Genomic DNA, 10,918 nt, shown 5'->3' with positions numbered 1-10,918 from the left:
AGTAGCCGCACTTTATATACTAGGAAATTGAGGCAGGGTGATGGATCTGAATTCCCTCAAGCAAATTGTGACTACAGCAAGAAGGGAGACATGGACCTGAATCTCTCAGAGGAATCCCTGTCTTCCCATACAGCCTTTTCCCATAGCATCTATGCACTAACTATAAGCTACCGACCCTATAAAGGTCCACGGACATATGAGAACATTATCTTCTTCTAGGCATTCAGTTTCACTTATCTGACATTTCCTGCACTGTCCTAAAGATATAGAGGCAGGTAGATTAATTCACTACGCCCTAGAAGTCCTGGTCAAGGTCTCAGAATCAAGAACCACCTCTATAACAGACAGACATTGAGCACCCTCTGTAGGCAAGGCAGAGTCTTGCAAGCTGGCCCCAATGACTGTCCTGCATCTGCCTGGTCCACATACTCCCTGGACCCTGGACGTCTGTGTGACAGGCTCTGTAGAAGACAAGCATAAAGCAGGCCTGAAGGTGAGTCCCAGCCCAGCTCTGCCACTCACCAGCGGTGTGGCCATGAGCAAGTTACCTCCATGGACTGGACCTGGGCTTTCTTATCTTTAAGTTGGTGTTAATAACAAGTTGGGGTTAAATACTGTCCCCCACCCCAATATATAGGTTCACATCTTAATCCTTAGGACCTCTGAATGTGACCATATTTGATAAAAAAGGGTCTTGGCAGATGTAATTATGTAAAGGTTCTTGAGATGAGATCATCCTATATTATCCAAGTGGTCTCTAAATCCAGTGACAAATGTCCTTATGACACCAGAAAGAGAGGCACCGGGAGAAGAAAAGTCCACGCAAAGAAAGATGAAGGTGGAGGTAGGAGTTATCCAGCCACAAGCCACAGAATGCCTGGAACCTCCCTGAGCTGAAGAGGTTAAGACAAAGTCCCCTCGAGAGCCATCAGAGTGAGTGTGGCCCTGCCAGCACCTTGAGTTTGTACTCTGGCCTCCAGGACTCGAAGCAAATAAATTTCTGGGGGATTTTTTTTTTTTTTTTTTTTGAGATGGAGTCTCGCTCTGTCGCCCAGGCTGGAGTGCAATGGCATAATCTCGGCTCACTGCAAGCTCCACCTCCTGGGTTCACACCATTCTCCTGCCTCAGCCTCCCGAGTAGCTGGGACTACAGGCACCCGCCAACACGCCCGGCTAATTTTTTATATTTTTAGTAGAGATGGGGTTTCACCATGTTAGCCAGGATGGTTTCGATCTCCTGACCTTGTGATCCACCTGCCTCGGGATTTTTTAAGCCATGAATCTTGTGATCATTTGTTAAAACAGCCCTAGGAAACTAGTATCCGCCTATTTCATGGCATGTTAAGCATGGAACCTATTCCAGAGTAAGTACTTCATCATATCATTGGTGTTATTCTTGCCCTTGCCATGCTCCAAGTTAACTTAAGACCCTTTTCATTCTGCCAGTACTTCCTGGAGACCACCCAGCCATCCAAAGCTCCAGAATCAAGGTTTCAGTATTTTGATTCAGTATTTTGGGGCTGCCTATTTGTTAGGAGGAGGGGATGCACATACCTATTTCCTATTTTTCAAAATAATAGCCCTAAATTTTGATCCAAGTGAAGCTGGATAGACCCTGAAGGATGTATTTGTTAAAAATTTCACAGCTCATTCTGATATGAAACTGGTACTGATATTCAACCAATGCACGCTGACCAGCATCCTCTCTGATTTGTCTGGGATTGGGTCCTCTGGTGAAATATTTGGCCTCTCTCCGCACACCAGCACTGCTCTCCCGTCACCAATGACATGGGGAAAATCAGCCAAGCTGACTGGTAGGCCCAGAACACAAAACTGCAGACAAAGCTAGTCCAGCGGGCTTAAAATGTGTTGGGGAAGGGCTGGGCGCGGTGGCTCACATCTGTAATCCCAGCACTTTGGGAGGCCAAAGCGGGCGAATCACAAGGTCAGGAGATCGAGAACATCCTGGCTAACACGGTGAAACCCCGCCTCTACTATAAATACAAAAAAATTAGCTGGGCATGGTGGCAGGTGCCTGTAGTCCCAGCTACTAGGGAGGCTGAGGCAGGAGAATGGTGTGAATCCAGGAGGAGGAGCTTACAGTGAGCCGAGATCATGCCACTGCACTCCAGCCTGGGCAACAGAGTGAGATTCCGTGTCAGAAAAAAAATGTGCTGGGGAAGCCAGGTTTGCATGGACATGTCCCGGGGAACAGAACAGGCATGGCAGCAGGGAATGACAGGAAGGACCTGGGCATAGGCCCCTGGTGGCCCAAACTCCTCCATACAGGACTGTTCTTTTTGTCTGTTTTATCAACTGGGAATATGCATATAATTCTTTTTGGAAAAAAAGTTTTAAAGCATACTGATGATTTTTTTAAAAAATTAAAAACCACTGATAGGACATACTTATTTTCTAGGCAAGAAACTGAGTTCCAACGAGATTAAGTGACATGCCCAGGATCACACAGTGAGGAACTGATGGCCAAGATCAGAATCTTGAACTCTGGGTCTTGTCCAGGGCCCATCAGCTTCACCAGCAGCAGCCTTGCCCACCAGCCCCAGCACTGAGGCCCCGAAGCACTGACTTCTCAGGCTGCAGTGCCTCTCTCTAGGTGCAGTAGCCCCCACATCCCTCAGAAGGTCCATGCCTGGCAGGGAAGAGGATGCCTGGGTAATGCTGTCAGCCTCTCCTTTGGGAATGGCCTTGATCTCAGTCTGCACCAAGGCAGCCCAGTTTCTAGGCCATTGCTGCCAGAGGTGGTGTCATTGCTTGTGAAATCTTCATGCTGATCAGAACTTCCTCTCCACTGTACCTTTTCCCCTCCTTAGAGCCAACATCCAGGCCTTATCTCAGATGAGGAAATGTTTAGGGCACAGGACCGTTGAGATATTTCTCAGAACACAAATTACGAGGCACATGTTTTCACAGAGAAGAAAATAAAGAGAAGACACACAGTGATCACCATGCTGGTTCTGAGAATAAGCCCTTATCTGCTCTGACCCAGCTCTGGACTCACAGGCTGATGTCGGCCTCACAACTGGTCAATGAGGCAGCCAGGAAAAGTCCAAAGCTTTAGGTGGGGGAGTTCATCAACCAAAGGCAAAGGTACAAAAAAAAAAAACACTTAAGAGAGAGCTGTAGCCTCAAAGCCCTGGGCTGCACCAGGCCGACGTACCACAGCAAAAAGTCAGTGAAGTCCTACAAAATGTAAGCACCTCACCAAGCTGCTGGCATGGTAGGATTGCACATTAAAACTCTGGTCATGTTACAAATATCTGTGCAGGGTCTTCTTGCCAGGAAACCCCAATGCGGTGGGGAGGATACCACGCATGTTTAAAAAGCTAAGCAGCCATGAGATTACGGTAATCATTCCAAGCAGGACAAAAAGAAAGAAAATATGAGGTGATGCAAAGTACTACATGGTCAGTGAATGACCAGATAAATGATGGAATCAATAATTACTAAAAGAGTTCAGAGGGAAAAGTTCAGGTAGAAAGGAGTACCAAGACTTAGCTTAATAATATCTATCATTCATTAAATACCTACTGTCTGCCAGAATTTGAGAATTTTTCTTTCAACGACTTCACAAGGTCTGTGTAAGTATCTCCACTTCACCAAGGGGAAGGCTGAAATGTGGAGAAGCCAAATGACCTCCCACAGTAACTCAGCTGTAGGAACCAGGGTGAGTTCTGTTCATTCTCCTGAGCAATTGCGTGAGTTTCCTTAGCAATAGAGGACAAGGAGAGCTTCAATAAAGCCACATGGAAGGAGAGGGATCATTGCAGGCAGGTGAAAGGAGCAGCTGAAATCACAGAGGCAGGAAAGTCAAAAGCACATGTGCGGCTGTTAACAGAGATGAATTTAGCTAGGATGGAGGTTTCTGGAATGGATAGAACTTATTGAGTACTTACTGTGCTAAGCAAAGTTCTAAGAACTTTACATAGATAATCTGATTTAACCCTCACAACAACCCTGTGAGGTATGGAGCATTATTATTCCCAAAGTATGGATAAGGAAGTCAAGGCATAGAGAGGTTAAGTAACTTGCCCAAGATCACACAGCTTGAGGTAAGACAGCAGCAGAGGTAAGACTTGAACATAGTCAGGATTGAAAGTCCATGCCCTTAATCACTACAATGTACTTGAAGGAGTGTGTCATAGAATGCTGGAAAAGCTGGATTCCCTGGGGGGTTGCCTTGACTGCCAAGTGTTTGTACTTAATCTTTCTGCAGAAAAAAAAAAAAAGGAATTATAACAAAATAAGTGTTTCTATACAAACAAAACAAAGCAAGCGCAGAGAAGCTCTCAAGACAAAGTCCAGCCAAATAAAAGGCTGCAGCCTCCTCACCCCTTGGGGTTCTCTGTATGTTTCACTTCCACAGCAATCATGTGATCAAAGCAGGAAGGTTCTTTTAGCTGTGGTGAGAAAGGTGGACTGGGAGGAGGAAAGAACAGTCAGATGCTAGCGCCAGAGGCAAAGCAGGAAGCAATGAAGGCATGCAGTATGCAGGAGCTACAGGAAGGCTGGAACAGTGGAGGTGGATGGGAGAGCAATGGAGAAGGAAGGATCAAAAGGCTTTGATGAACCATTAGAGAAAAGTAGTCGTTACTGGTTGTGGCTTATGTTAACCTACCATGAACCCATTTTCTGACCCAAGAACCAGGCTGACAGGTCCCTATAAGAATGAAGCAGAATGTCTGAAGCTATCTCTGCTCCAGAAAGCCAAGGACAGTCTGTCTTTGTGTTTGTGCCTGTCACTTTCTGCATACTTCTGGCAAAGGAGTTCCTTTCCCAAGGAGCCCTCCAGGGGAAGGCCAGTCCAGAGACTTAGAACCAGGAGAAAGACAGGACACTGGGAGAGGCTCAGATCCTCCCAGAGATCAGCCTTAAGAGCCCCCAGACTCTCCTATGTAGAAACCTACATGGGATTCCCCTGGCATTTATGGAGGGCATTACCTATTATAAGGAGATTTCATATATATTACCATCCTTGATTCCATTCACCCCTTCCAAGAAAAAACAGAGCCATGGAGTGTGGGGCAAAGAATGAGCATTTGCTAGAGGCTGACTCTGTTCCAGGTAGCATGCTCTGTACTCTCCCGCAGCTGTTTTAGACCATCCTCACACTCTGTGGGACATGCTTTTACTTCCCCCACATTAAAAATGAGGATGAAATGACTTCTCACGATCATACAACTGAGAAGGAATAGGCTCAAGATGGAGCCTATTGCCTTTGCCTTTTCCCTGCGACAGGAAGGCAGAACTAACCTCAGCATCTCACGGGTAAGGAAATAATCAAGGCCCCAAAAGACCATGCAGATCAATGCCAGAGCGAGACTAAAATCCAGAGCTCACAATTTCCAGTCCTGTGTTCGTTTTGCATTTCGTTATGTTATTTGAGCACATTTGTGTTTTGGCAAGTTCAGCTCCTTAAGGAAAGGGTCCAGGTCTTTACATCTTGACATCCCTGCAGTGGCCAACACCATGGATGGCCTCTGAAGACATGAAGCGTGTATCACTGATTTGTGGAATGAATCAACTGCTATAATCATCTCTTTGGTGCCAGCGTCTCACTTCTTCAATGCATTCTTCATGCTACTTCTAGAAGTACGGAGCTAAAGCATTTCTCCTCTTCTTCAACAAATGTAATCCTTTTCCACCTTAAGACCCAGCTCCAATGCCATCCTCCCCATGAAGCCTTCTTCAATCTCACCATGATAATGCCCTGTCTCTGCCTCTCCCACACTACTTGGCTAGTCCCTCTGCTATGCACTCATGGGCAGCTCCTCCATGATGTCATCCATTCCTTGAGGAACTGTCAGTCATCTCTGCACTCTGAACAAACGTTGATGAGCAAACACATAAAGGAATGCATGAATGGATGGATGGACTCATTAATAAATAAAGACATAGAGAAATAACAGGGTGGAGAGGTGAAATATTGGGACTCACTAGTTAAAAGCAGTGAACTTTATGTCAGAGCATCCAACCCTACACAGAGCTTTACTCCTGACTTGCTGTGGAATCTAGGTAAAGTCGCCTCCCCTCTCTTAGCCTCTTTTTGCTTGTGTTTTAAAAGAAAGAGTTAGACTAGAATTGCTGCAATTCCCCATTCTCTAACTCTGTGAATGAAAAGTTCATCCTTGGACAAACCCCATTAACGGATGTTTTGTATCTCCTCCCTTGAAAACAACAATTATGCCTCTACCAGCATCTTATCTGAAGCAAACCTTCTCTGCTTCATCCCCACCAGGAGCTTTGCTATCTCTTAAGGGACCTCCTCAGGGTGTTTGTGAACAAAAGCGAGTGTCTTATCTGGTCACTCTCTCCTGCACTATCCTGCCCTTGGAAAATGTGAATGGATTTGCAGAAAACATAGCCTCTGATAGTCTTTCCACCCCAGGAATGGCTAGAAAGGCAGCCTCGGCTTTCTTGAAAAGACTGTGTAATTTCATGCTACTATCAGAGCTGACAAGGAGGCAACCCCTAGCCCTGGACCCTTCAGCTAAGTTCAACTCCAGGTCAAGTCAGGGGCCCCCAGCAGCTCAGGGGCACAGGATCCACGAGGAAGAAATTCCAGGATGTTGCCAGAAGCTAACAACAGTTCCCAGCTGTTCCCAGTCGCCTCTTGCCATTGAAGTAGTTTGGAGTGGGGGTCTTCACACAGACACAGCAGAAGGAGGGTCAAATGAATGACTGTGCCTCTGGGCCAGGGTGGAAGACTGGCCAGTGAGAACAGAAGGCTCTTTGTTATTGGCAGCTCCTGCACATGGCCCCTAGACCCTTGATGGAGACCTCCCTCTCCCTCAAACCTTGGGGACCTTGACATCGGTGGTATTGATGCAGCTCTCCTCATGTAATGACGGTAAACTGCTGCTTGCAGCTTGCCTAGGGCCTGGAGCCTCGCTCTGCAATTCCTTTTGGACCACAGGCTGTGAAACTCTCTTATTAAAAGGTAGTTCCAGAACCGATCTCCCTTGAGTGGAACAAAAACAACATCTACCTTAGAACTGATTTTGTGTGGAATGCCTGCTCCCGCCTCTCCACACCTCCCCACCCACCCATATTCCCCCAGCCTCACTCTTTGTCTGGCAACCCCCTGCTCATCATTCAGGTCTCAGTTTTGATGTCCCTGCTCAGAAATGCCTCCCCTGCCCACCTTTCACAGACCAAATTTTGCCCCTCCTCTTAACACATTCATCCATTTTGCCTGTTTTTTTTTTTCCTTCCTAGAACTCCCTACAGCTTGCACTTGTGCATGTGTGTGTCTGTGCAATGATTATGTCCGCAACTAGTACTTCAGTCTCCTGATGATAGAGGCTGTGTTTGTTTTTTCATCACCAAGAACTCACATACCTGCCTGGTACACTGTAAGTGATCAACAAATAGTTGTTTTTTAAAAAAATGAATAGATATATGAATGAATGAATGAATGAATGAATGAATGAATGATTTAATATAGAAGAGTATCATCTTCAGAATCCTAGAAGAGATGCTTTACATTTATTAAGAGTTACGAAGCCCTTAATACATGGTATCTTAACTGTTTTTTTATTTTTATGTAAAAAAACATATATAAATGAAGATGAGGAAGACACTTGGTCCCCAAGGAGTTCACAGGCTACTAGGGGGGCTGGACATGTAATTTGTCAATTCCAAATGCTACGTTCTCATTAAATCCCTACCTGTGGGGTAAGCATTATGATTTGCATTTGACAAGGAAACATTAAGATGCTCAGAATCATTAAGTTCTTTGCTCAAACCACAGAGCTAGTGAGTGCCAGACCTAGAAGCCAGGTCTCCCGAATCCTGGGACAACAGGTGTTCCACCAGCTGTCCTCCTGCCTTCTGGACTTGGCCTGTTTTTCAATTCTTGCATTTGAAAGCAGATAGGTCCAGAATTCTGGGAAAACACACTATTCACCAGGAGTGACTCTGGCAGGACCAGGAGGTGGTCTTGCTTCAGCAGCCTGACACCCTGCTCCCTGTTCCAAGCTAGGTACTAACTCATTCTGAGAAGCTTGGGCGACAGCTGTGAATGCCCATTCTCACCCCCACTGAGCTGGTTTTCATGTCTTTCCTGGCTCAAGGGATTTCAGAGGGCTTGTGCTGAAGAGGTTTCCCTTTGAATGTCAGCAACCATCTGAGGGGAGAATGTCGGCCATTAGCCAATGACTCCAGGTCTACTCTACTTGGTTATGTCAACACTCCAAAGAGAAGATATGTACTGGATGGCGCAGTGGCTCACACTTATAATTCCAGCACTTTGGGAGGCTGAGGTGGCTGTGGGTGTTCAAGACCAGCCTGGGCAACATGACAAAACCCTGTCTCTACAAAACACATACAAAAAAAGTTAGCTGGGCACAGTGGTACATGCCTGTAGTCCCAGCTACTGGGGAGGCTGAGATGGGAGGATCACTTGAGCCTGGGAGGCAGAGGTTGCAATGAACAGAGATCACACTACTGCACTCCAGCCTGGGTGATAGAGTAAGATCCTGTCTCACATGCAAAATATGTTCTGACTTAGAAACTGCTCTTGCAAGAGCCAACTTGATGAGCACCTGTGAGCAAGTTTTCTATACTGCAAAGCACAAACCTTTGGACTCACAAAATTGTGTTATTTGGGGAAAGTTACTCAAATTCTTTGAACCTTACTTTCATAATCTGAAAAATAAATTCTTATGATATTTGTGAAGACTGAATTCGATGAATCATATGCTCATATCATGTGATAGCTCTCACCATCATCCTCCGGTTTTTTAATCTTCATTTTCCTCCTCTATTTCTTACTCCATCTTTCTCTTGGTCCTTATTTCGTTCTGTTATTTTCTGGACATTTCTCATATTGTGAAGGTCCTTTAAGTTCTGATCATGTCCTCTGCAGAGTGACTTCCTACCTCCCAGTGGTCAACATGCGGGAGAGTCCAAAGTAAAGCACAACTAGAATTTCCTGGAAGAGTTGATAACAGGGAATTTTTAACTCATTCTTGACAATAGAGTGGAAGGTTTCTGGTTTGAGGAACATGCAAGGGCTCTCTGAGCATAGTGTTTGGGGTGTCCCATCCACGTAGTGGATCTTGAGAGCTAGGCAGAGGAAGATGAGACTCACAAAGTTTCACAGGGCCATCGTGGAAGCTCTAGATAGCACCTGGAATGCCCTCCCATAGCTATGGAAAGAGTTTAAGCACAAGAGTGAAATATCACATCTGTGTTTGATGAAGGTGAATCCCATGCTGGCCACGGGAAGGATGGATAGGAGACAAGAGAAGCTAGAGACAAAGATACCAATTAGGAGGTGTTTAAAGTGAACCCTCACAACCATGGCAAGGCAGAGGGCCCAGACTAAGGCAAAAGACAATGAGGATAGAGATAAGGCAATGGATCAAGAGATACACCTAAAACGCCAACACCACACATGGGACTTGGCAATTGATTTATGCAGGAGGCAATAGAACGAACATAAAAATGCTCCTGCGTTTCCAGCTCGGGAAGTGAGGTTTCCAGTGTTCCCTTTAAGAGAGATTTGGAATGCAAGAGAGACACGCACAACAGGAAGAAACAATGAATTTAGTTGGTGACATGTAGTGTGAGTTATTTATGGGACATCCAGGTGATGTCCAAAAGGTGTGCAGCAAGTGGATCTGGAATGGAACTGAGACATCTGGATTGGAGATATAGTTTGGGGGCCATTTGGCATGAAGGTAATAACAGAATTTATGAGTGAATAAGAACACCATCAGGATAGAGTCCCTATTTTAAAAAATAAGAGTAAAAAAGCTGAAACACTGGCATTTAGAGAAAGACAAGCCAGCCAAGGAAAGCAGGAAGGAATGGACAGAGAGATGGGAGAAGAAGTGGGAAGGACTGAGAGGGCTGGGTGAGGGTAAAAGGAGGAAAGAAAGCAGCCATATGGCAGTTATGTAAATTCATATGTTGAAATTCATAGAACTGTACACCAAAATAAGTCAAATTTTTGTACAATAATTTTTTTAAATTAATAAAATACCAAAAGAAGTTCTTTATAAACCTATTTACCAGTGGAGGAAAACACTGTTAACACTTTGGCAGATTTCCTTCTAGTCTTTTCTATTATACACTTTTTGAAATGAAAGTATATGTGCAATTAACAAGTACAAATGTTACCTTTCCCAATTTATATTAAATTGTTTTAAAATTCCATGTGTTACATAAATAAAGTGACAGCAATACAGGGAAGGAAGGAAGGAAGGAAGGAAGGAAGGAAGGAAGGAAGGAAGGAAGGAAGGAAGGAAGGAAGGAAGGAAGGAAGGAAGGAAGGAAGGAAAGAAGGAAGGAAAGAAGGAAGGAAAGAAGGAAGGAAAGATTGGAGGGAGATGGAGATGGGAGAGAGGGAGGGAGAGAAGGAAGGAGGGAGGGAGGGAAGGAAAGAAGGACGAAGGGAGGGAAGGAAGGATGAAGGGTGGGAAGGAAGGAGGGAGGGGGGAAGGAAGGAAGGAGAAAAGGATCATAGATATTGCTGAACCCAGCAGAGGGGAAAGGTATGAGAAGAAGATATGGTTTTTTTCAAATTCATTTTAAATCTTACCTAAAGCTTGGATGTATACATCCATTTAGAAAGCTCTTGCCCCATTTTTCAAAGAAGGAACAAGAAAAAAACTTGCTTTTTTTTTTTTTTTTTTTTTTTTTTGGAATGGGAGGTGTGGCACTTCAGGTCACTGTTTAAAACTCTCTTACGTGTAGTAACATCTCCATCTGCAGGACACGAACGATATCACCATAGAACTTAAGGAGGTTGTTCAACTTGGCAAACCTACAGACCCAATAAACATGGAGGTTTGAGGAGCCTCTCAGTCCAGACCCATGTAGCAACCTAACTTAGCAGTACCTTCATCCCATCCCCTCCCCTATTAAATACTCCACTATCCCTGTAGCTACA

At 45.0% G+C, this 10,918-nt stretch overlaps 1 pseudogene; it reads left to right on the top strand.

The window, feature by feature from the left end:
• The first annotated feature begins 397 nt into the window (after nucleotides 1-397).
• The window catches only part of LOC104669225, a 44,804-nt pseudogene continuing 34,283 nt past the window's right edge, over nucleotides 398-10,918 (top strand).

This window comes from Rhinopithecus roxellana, chromosome 9, assembly GCF_007565055.1.
Source record: "Rhinopithecus roxellana isolate Shanxi Qingling chromosome 9, ASM756505v1, whole genome shotgun sequence".
NCBI classification, from domain to species: Eukaryota; Metazoa; Chordata; class Mammalia; order Primates; family Cercopithecidae; genus Rhinopithecus; species Rhinopithecus roxellana.
This window is presented reverse-complemented; position numbering and strand designations above follow the sequence as displayed.